This window comes from Arachis hypogaea, chromosome 1 (assembly GCF_003086295.3).
Source record: "Arachis hypogaea cultivar Tifrunner chromosome 1, arahy.Tifrunner.gnm2.J5K5, whole genome shotgun sequence".
NCBI lineage: Eukaryota > Viridiplantae > Streptophyta > Magnoliopsida > Fabales > Fabaceae > Arachis > Arachis hypogaea.
This window is the reverse complement of record NC_092036.1, coordinates 57,455,238-57,464,747: the sequence shown is the minus strand read 5'-3', so window position 1 is coordinate 57,464,747 and position 9,510 is coordinate 57,455,238. Positions and strand designations below refer to the sequence as shown.

Sequence of the window (9,510 nt, the reverse complement as noted above, 5' to 3'; positions counted from 1 at the left end):
GTTGTGAGGTTTGTGGTTTTGTGGTTGGGTTTGCTGGTTTCCCCACCCAAAGTTTGGGTGGTTTTTCCAGCCTGGGTTGTAAGTGTTGGAGTGTGGATCATATGGTTGCCTTTGTTGATTTCCCACATAGTTGGCCTCTTCCCAATCACCTCCTTCAGTGCTTACTTCCTCTTGATCTTATGTGTGTATTGCAGCCACTTGATTTGTTTTTAAATTCTTGGTGAGCTCTGCTAGTTGCTTGGCAAACACCTTGTTTTGGGCTAGAATTGTATCAACATGGTTCAGCTCCATGACTCCCTTAGTGTTGTGTCTCTCTGAAGCATAGTAGTACTCATTCTCAGCCACTGTCTCAATCACTTCAATGGCTTCTTCCACAGTCTTTTTCCTGTTCAATGAACCTCCTGATGAATGGTCTACAGCGTTCCTTGATTCATAAGAAAGTCCATCATAGAAAATATGCAATTGCACCCAGTCATGGAACATGTCTGGTGGGCATTTCCTTGTCAAATCCTTGAACCTCTCCCATGCCTCGTAGAGAGTTTCACCCTCTTGTTGTCTAAAAGTCTGAACCTCAGATCGAAGCCTATTGACCTTTTGTGGGGGGTAGAAACGTGCCAGAAACTTGCTTTCCACCTCATCCCAGGTTGTTAGGCTCCCCCTTGGAAATGATTCCAGCCACTTAGCTGCCTTGTCCCTAAGTGAAAATGGGAACAAGAGCAGTTTATAGGCATCTTCCTGGACTCCATTGGACTTCACAGTGTCGCAAATTCTCAGGAATTTTGTGAGATGTTGGTTTGGATCTTCATTAGCACTCCCACCAAATGAACAATGATCCTCCACCAGTGATATTAGCTGTGGTTTGAGTTCAAAATTGTTGGCCTGAATGGGTGGTTTCTGAATGCTGCTACCACAATTCCGAGAGGTTGGGTTTATGTATGAACCAAGAACCCTCCTCTCAGGAATGGCATTGTTTCCATCAGCTCTCTCATGGTTGTGAACTTCTCTATCCATGTTGAGATCTAGAGCTTCCTCAAAATTGTCCTCAGATTCTCCTTCAGATTCTTCTTCTCCCAGTACTCTCTTCCTTCTTGCTTCCCTTCTAAGTTTATGAAGGGTCCTCTCTGGTTCGGTATATGGAGGAGTTGATGTCTCTCCTCTCCTACCTGTCATACAAGAACACAGCACAGGCAACAAACAAGTGAAATACTCTTGGTTAATGGAAGAGTATGGTTAGAGCAGTTGAGGAATTAAATCAAATAGTTAGTGGGTCAGTGAGTTAGTTGCTTGAATTTAAAGGAATAAAGAAAGAAAGCAAATAACAGAGTGCAGAAACTAAATTCAACAAGTAACTTGAACTGAATTAACAAAACAAAAAATGCTCAATCTAGTTAACTTCCAATTTGAGAATTGTCAATCAAAAACCAATCCCCGGCAACGGCGCCATAAACTTGATAGCCATAAACTTGATAGCTACGATTTTAGGAAATTGCACGATCGGCAAAAATTCCTTCCGGCAAGTGCACCGGTTATCGTCAAGTAAAAACTCACAATAGAGTGAGGTCGAATCCCACAAGGATTGGTTGAATGAGCAATTCGGATTAGAAGTGTATTCTAGTTGAGCGGAATCAAGATTTAGATGAGAATGGCATAATCTTAAATTGCATGAATTAAAGAGCGAGAAGTTAAAGTGCTGAAATTAAAAAGGGATGGGGGTGATTGCATGAATTTAATTGCTGAATGTAAAGAGAAAGTGTAGATCAGAAATGGGGAATTCATTGGGTTTCAGGAGATATTGAGATCTCCGAATCAAAACATTTTTATCCCTTCCTCAACCAATGCATTCATTGAATTTTGCTTGGCAATCTTATATGATTGGATCCCGATTCCTTGGCTCACCAATTCTCTCTAAAAACAAACAAATTCCCAATCCCTTGGTTTAAATGTTCATAAGAAGAGATGATGCTCGATCACTGATTATACCACACAGTTTCATGAACCACAATTTGGTAGGATTACATGTCACAATATCCATCCAAACCCCAATCCAATTCACTGTGAGAAAGCTTCTCTAGCATGAATCCTCCATTCGTTTCCCAAGGTTCCGAAGGATTCCAATTATGGATAGTCTCTTTCCCAAGACAACTAACCAATGGAATTAGATCGAGAAGCTTTCTAACAAAATTCAAGAGAAAAGATTGAAGAAGAAGATAAAAACTATGATTGATTCATTGAATTACAATAGAGCTCCCTAACCCAATGAAAGGGGTTTAGTGAGTCATAGCTCTCAATTCAATTGCAAAAAGTATGAAAACTAGAAAAATGATCCCCCCCAAAAGTTCCGAAAGTCTCAAAAATCCTATTTATACACTTTCTAAATTGAGCTTCTGTTGTGTTTCTTGGGCTTTGAGGCCTTTCCTTGATTTCCTTTTGCTTTGGGTTTATGATCCATAATCCTGATGAGGCTGCTGATCCAATTCTGTAACATTCATTGAGCAAACTTAGTGATAAACAAGTAATGACACATGACTCAACAAATTAAAATTCCAAACTCATCAATTCTTCAGGCCCAATCCCATAAACCATGATATTCACTTGGGTTTCATACCAGAGTATGTTTAAGTTAATGTTTGTGCTCAAATGCTAACTTAAACTGCAAAATTCTTTGGCCCAGAAACCTTTTCAATAGTGGCATTTAAGTTGTAGTTTAAGCTTCAGTTTAAGGTTAAACTGAAGCTTAAACGTGGAAATGGAAGAAAGCAACCCAGGAGTGTGAAATGTCGAACACGTTTAAGCTTCAGTTTAAGGTTAAACTAAAGCTTAAACGTGGGATTGAAGAAAGCAATCCTGGAGAGAAGAATTGGGTCGAACACGTTTAAGCTCCAGTTTAAGGTTAAACTGGAGCTTAAACGTGGAAATGCTTCCTGGAGGGTGAAATGTCGAACACGTTTAAGCTCCAGTTTAACCTTAAACTGGAGCTTAAACGTGGGAATGAAGAAAGCAACCCAGGAGGAGAAAAAACGCCGAACACGTTTAAGCTCCAGTTTAAGGTTAAACTGGAGCTTAAACGTGGGAATGCTCCCTGATGGAGAAGAATGGTCGAACACGTTTAAGCTCCAGTTTAAGGTTAAACTGGAGCTTAAACGTGGAAATGGTTCCCTGGTGCATTTCCCATTCTGGCGTTTAACTTCCAGTTTAAGGTTAAACTGGAGGTTAAACGCCAGTTTCAGCATTTCTCAGCTTTCATGATTCTGGCGTTTAAGCTCCAGTTTAAGCTTAAACTGGAGCTTAAACGCCACTTACTCAGCATTATATGGTTTGGCAGTTTAAGTTCCAGTTTAAGCTTAAACTGGAACTTAAACTCCACATGTGATATTCAAGCTTCCTTTATTGATTTTGTTGCTTCCTTGCCTAGCCTCTTTTTCCCTGAAATCATCCAAACAACTGCATCAAAGTCTTGCAAAATTTCATGAGAATTCTTCCATTCATAGCATTCAAGTAATATAACTAAAAACTCATGGAATTTGCATCAAAATCATACTGTTTGGATGGTTCATTGCTTTGTTATTCATTTAACCATTCTTGGTTACTTTAAGCTCAAGAAAATGCATAAAACAACTAAAACTAACAGAAAAATGCTAGTGAAACTAGCCTAAGATGCCTTGGCATCACAACACCAAACTTAATACTTGCTTGTCCCTAAGCAAGTCCTGAGTTATTTGAGAAGAAAGTATGAAACAGGAAGCAATTACATTGGCTATATTAGCAAGCATTTGAAGTTCATCAGAAGGGTTTTATGCAGAAAGTTGCAGCATCACTTTTTCATTCTTATCAGGTAAGATTATCACTTTTTCATTGCATCCATCAAACACTGCTATGGCCTCTTGTTATTCTTATGTCCTTGGCACTTTTCCCTTCTTTGTTTTTCTTTTTCTTAGAGCTCCTTTGCTCCTTGTTTGCTCAGTGTCATGTGTTGCACAAGCCTTTGGCATTTTCTTTTTCTTATCAGTGCACTACACATATCCACTACAGGCATTTTAGTTCACATCTCTTCTTGAGACATTGGTGCCCAGCACCTCTTTGTGTGACTAAATGTTTTGTATTTAGGTTGCTCTTGAAAATGGACTTTTGGTTGATAATCCCGGGTTAGTTAACCCAAGTTACCAAGTGTTGAAACACTCCTCAGAACCTATTCATCCAAGCATATCCTTAATACATAAACACCACAGGCATTTGTCTCAGAAGTTCAAACCATTGGTGCCTAGCTTATTTTCTCAATTTTTTTTTTTGCTTTTTGGTTGCCCTTTTTCAGTGGCTTTTTCTTCTTCTTTTTCTTTCTTTTTCATGGCCAAAGACATTTATTCATCAAGATCCATAGACAGTATTCAAACTTCTACACAAAAATGATAATTCTACACTTAATTTCCAGTGATCTGACTAAACAATCAAGCATGCATACCACCACTTAATTCTACTTGATTTGTCACTAATTGAGCCAAGTTACTTTTGTTCAAACTTTTCTTTTATTTTTGGAAACAGAACAAGCATGGCAAGCATTTGTTTAAGAAGGTGAAGTTATATCCAAACATCTAGGCATTCACTTTATTCAAAGCAGTAAACAGACAAACATACTAAAAATTTCACATAAAACTCAAATGACTTAAAATGAAAGAAAGCTCATAAAGACAATTCACAAACTATTATTTGCTTATTAAGGAACAAGACCACCTTTCATTTGTTGCTTGGTTCTTCTTGATTCTTGGGGTCCTGCTTCTTCTTGCTTCTTACCTCTTTTTGACCACTTGTACTTCCTTTGTCTTTTCTTATGAGCTTTGTCCAGAATCCAGCTTTTTTCATTGTTTCTTCCACTCCTTTCTCAAGGATCACTGCCTTGTTCATTTCTCCTTCTTTCCTCCCTTTGAAATACTCATCAAAAGCTGGGAATGCTGGGTCCATCTTGTGTAGATGTTCCCCTATGTAGTTAAGCTTGATTTGAGAACTGATGTTGTAATAAGCTTGAACTGCATATCTTGCATTCTGCAAAGTGGTGGCTTCCTTGATTGCCAAGATATTGACATCTTGGTGTTGGCATATGTGGCTGAGGGATTCCTGTAAGTGTAAATTCTGTTCCCTTTGCAGATCTAGGAATCTTGATTCAAAGTTCCTTTGCATGTCCATCATTTTTAGGTGAAAGTCCTCTTGCCTCTCCTGAGACCTCATGTATTGTTGAGACATTCCTTCCATGATTTCCTGCATTCTGCTCATATCCATGGGGTCTCTGGGAACTTGTTGCCTTCTTTCTGGATTTCCTTGCTCTTCTTGCTCTTCTTCTTCTTCTTGCTCTGCTTCTTGCTCTGCTTCTTGCTCTGCTTCTTGCTCCGCTTCTTGCTCCTCTTCTGCTTGTTGCCCTTCTTCATTTCTTCTTTTTGTATGTCTTGGAGCAATTGGGCCAAGAGTCATTCTGTGAGCAGTTATGGCCATTCCAGGATGTAGCCAATTAGGTCTTGCATCTTCAAGTGGTACTTGGGCATCGATGCATAGTCTGATGATGGTGCTAGGGAAGTGGAGCCAGGAGTCAGGGTCACTTTTCTCACTAAACTCTTGTATCTGTTCGGCAATGAGTTTATGAACTTTGATCTCCCCTCCCACCATAATGCAATGTAGCAAGATGGCTCTTTTAGGGACTATTTCTGAAGAGTTTGCAGTGGGTAGGATGGATCTCCTAACTATTGCATACCACCCTTTAGCTTCAGGTGTTAGGTCTCCCCTTCTCAAGACTCTTGGAGCCCCTCTTGTTTTTCTCACCCATTCAGCTCTGATGGCACAAAGGTCTTCAGCAATAGTCGAATAGTCAGGTTCTCCTATCATCCTATCCTCATAACTTGCTTGGCTGAAACGTATGTTTTTCAGGCCAAGAGTTTTCATGATTGCCTTGGGGCTAAAGTCAACTTCCACCCCTCTCACATAGCTTTTGTATGTGGGTTCCACGGTTGGATTCTCCCTCACTGCATTTGCATAAAACTCCTTCACCAGGTTGATGTTGATTTTAGTGATTGGCTTAGTCAGGAGCTCCCACTTCCTCTTTTTGATCTTCTCCCAAACACTTGGGAACTCATCCTTTTCAAGGTCAAAGGGAGCCTCAGCTAGTACCCTTTTAGGTCTCATCCATTCGGCCTGAATCTCATGGAAAACTGATTTGTATTTCCATGCATCAAATTCCCTTTCCTCCTCCATTGGCTGCTTGTCTTTTCTTCTTTTGTGGCTAGATGAGGCTGCCATTGGTTCTTTAGTTTTGGCAAGTGACAAGCTAAAGTTGATAAGGTGAAGTAAGAAAGTGTTGTTAGAAGTGTGGTGAAGTTGTTTTCGGCAAGAGATAGTTATGCTATGATGAAAGAATATGTGCAAGAAGGAGATTTGGTGGTGTGGAACTCGTTCCCCAAATGATTCTTTATAGTGCATGCTAGTGAAAAATGGACGGCTAGGGTGATTTGTGAAGGATGGCTTGATGGTAAATATATGAATTAGGGAGAAGGACGAATTGCTTTTAACTTTCTTGGAAGTATTTTGGGTGCATTAAGTTGTACATGTAGCTATCTTTTCATGCAGAACTTCCTTTTCCCATGTGTTAGTTTCAAAGACTTGTGAACTCCCTTTTTGACCAAGACCGTACCTCCCCCCTTTGTCTTTTTCATCCATTCTTATCATTACTTTTGTACCTGCACAAACAAACAAAATTGCTATCATTTTTTTCGGTCCATGTGAATAATGAATAGTACTTGCACATGTTTTTCATTCTTTTTGAATTGTAAATCAATGATTGACTTCATGAGCTTATAGCCGTGACCTTTGTATGTATGCACACTTATTACTGGACACCAAACTTAGTGTTTGGTAATGTCTCCTGATGACATGAAATCCATGTTGGTTGTCCTTAATGAATGTGCATAATTCTAATAAATCATAGTCACTTTGGCTCTTTGATCCTAAACAATTTTACTACCTAAAGCAATTGAAATCAAAGTATTAAAACATGCAAATGGTATACTTGTCATGAATTACTAAATCCAGAGGAACTTCTTGCTTTTCATTAACTGTGTTCAAAGAGGAACACCAAACTTAATGTTTGGTTGTGCACCTTGAATGAAGGATTGAATACAATTTGAATAAGATTTGGGGGTGCCTTCAGGCACACCAAACTTAGAGACCAATTGTATTTTACATGTAATGTTTAGTGCACTTTATCAACAGTTGTTCTGAGGATTCAAGTTCATGCATAAGAAACCATGCTTTATTAGATGCAGAGTAAAACAATAAAGAGTAAGGATACTAAAACATAGGTTGCCTCCCATGAAGCGCTTCTTTAACGTCACTAGCTTGACGGTTGTCCCTTGTTAAGGTGGATTGTAGTGCTTGATGTCCTCTCCTCTCACCATGAAAACGTCCCCATTTGATTCCTTCATGAATTCCAAATGTTCCATAGAAAGAACTTTCCTGATTGTGAACACTTGAGGGAGCTGGGAAGGAATGGGTTTGAGGCTAGGTGGGATTGGCAGATAATGACTTGATATCACTTTATCTCCCGGAGAGAAACCTTCAGTGGGAATTTTCTTGTTTCTCCACCCTCTTGGCAATTTCTTTACAATTCTTCCCTCTCTCTTGAGGATTTCTTCATTGACCCTTATGCCAGGAGGATCCTTCTGATCTGTTTCTATTGATTCTTGTGGCTTTAACTCTTGCAATTCTTGTTTGCCTTCCAAGGACTGTTTCAGAGTTTCAGCTGCTGGATTTCTTTCCTCCAAACACAGATGGCTACTATCATCCTTAGGCTTTTCAGGTTCTGATTCAGGCTCAGGTGCAGGGTTGAAAACATGGAAAATGAGTTGTTCATCATGTATTCTCAAAATTAGCTCTCCTTGTTCTACATCTATGAGCGCTCTAGCAGTGGCTAGAAATGGCCTTCCCAGAATGATAGGGTGTAGGTAGCTTTCCTCCATGTCCAAAATGACAAAGTCTGTGGGGAAGAAATAATTTCCCACTTTCACCAGCACATTCTCAACTACCCCTTCAGCTTGCTTCTGAGTTTTGTCAGCCAGTTGTATGATTACATCAGTGGATCTCACCTCATTCAGTTGTAGCCTCTTCATAAGAGTCAGAGGCATCACATTTATGCTAGCTCCTAGATCACAGAATCCTCTGTCAATTTTTGTTTCCCCTATGATGCAGGGGATATGAAAACTTCCTGGGTCTGTTTTCTTAGAGACTATGTCCTTCTTGATGAGGGCACTGCATTCTTTGTTCATTATTACAGTTTGTCCTCCCTTCAAAACTCTTTTCTTGCTCAGCAATTCCTTCAAATACTTGATGTGTGTAGGCATCTGCTGGAGAATCTCAAGAAAGGGAATATTGATATGGAGAGACTTAAATGTCTCTAAAAACCTTGAATATGTTTTCCCTTTTTCACCTCCTCCTAACCTCTGAGGAAACGGTGCTTTTGGTTGGTATGTTTCTAGCATGCCTTTATTTTGCAGTTCCTTGGCTTGCTCAGATTCACTTTCCTGCTTAGCTTCTTCCACACCTTCCTTCAAGATTTCTGGCTCCTATTCTGAGGGTCTGATTCCTTCTTCTTCTGAGACTTCCTTCAATATGGTGATGGCCTTGCATTCTTCCCATCTCACTCCCTTTTGTTCCCCTTTAGGATTCTTTTCTGTGTCACTAGGGAACACTGCTGTTGACTTGGGGGCCTGTTGAGATAGCTCTCCTACTTGAGACTCCATCCTCTTGAGTTTTTCACGATGGTTCCTTAAGGTAGATCTCACATCATCCCTAAAGCTTTTCAACTCACTTATGTCCTGACCCATGTTTGCTAGCATTCCTTCTATCCTGTTTAATTGATCTTGAAATTGTTGGTTTGGATTGGATTGGGCAGGTTGATTATTTTGGCCATGATATGGTGGTTGGGAGTAAGTGTTTTGTGTGGCTTGGTATGATCTTTGGTTGGAGTTTTGGTATGTGGAATTGTTATGTTGGTTGGGGTTGTGAGGTTTGTGGTTTTGTGGTTGGGTTTGCTGGTTTCCCCACCCAAAGTTTGGGTGGTTTTTCCAGCCTGGGTTGTAAGTGTTGGAGTGTGGATCATATGGTTGCCTTTGTTGATTTCCCACATAGTTGGCCTCTTCCCAATCACCTCCTTCAGTGCTTACTTCCTCTTGATCTTGTGTGTGTATTGTAGCCACTTGATTTGTTTTTAAATTCCTGGTGAGCTCTGCTAGTTGCTTGGCAAACACCTTGTTTTGGGCTAGAATTGTATCAACATGGTTCAGCTCCATGACTCCCTTAGTGTTGTGTCTCTCTGAAGCATAGTAGTACTCATTCTCAGCCACTGTCTCAATCACTTCAATGGCTTCTTCCACAGTCTTTTTCCTGTTCAATGAACCTCCTGATGAATGGTCTACAGCGTTCCTTGATTCATAAGAAAGTCCATCATAGAAAATATGCAATTGCACCCAGTCATGGAAC

The 9,510-nt window shown here is 40.0% G+C and overlaps 1 non-coding gene across 1 annotated transcript; it reads left to right on the top strand.

Annotated features, from left to right (window-relative positions):
* Positions 1 to 481: 481 nt before the first annotated feature.
* On the top strand, positions 482 to 585 carry LOC112712144 (small nucleolar RNA R71). Its single transcript, XR_003157694.1, has one exon. It is a non-coding gene; the product is annotated as a small nucleolar RNA R71 (small nucleolar RNA).
* Positions 586 to 9,510: the final 8,925 nt, after the last annotated feature.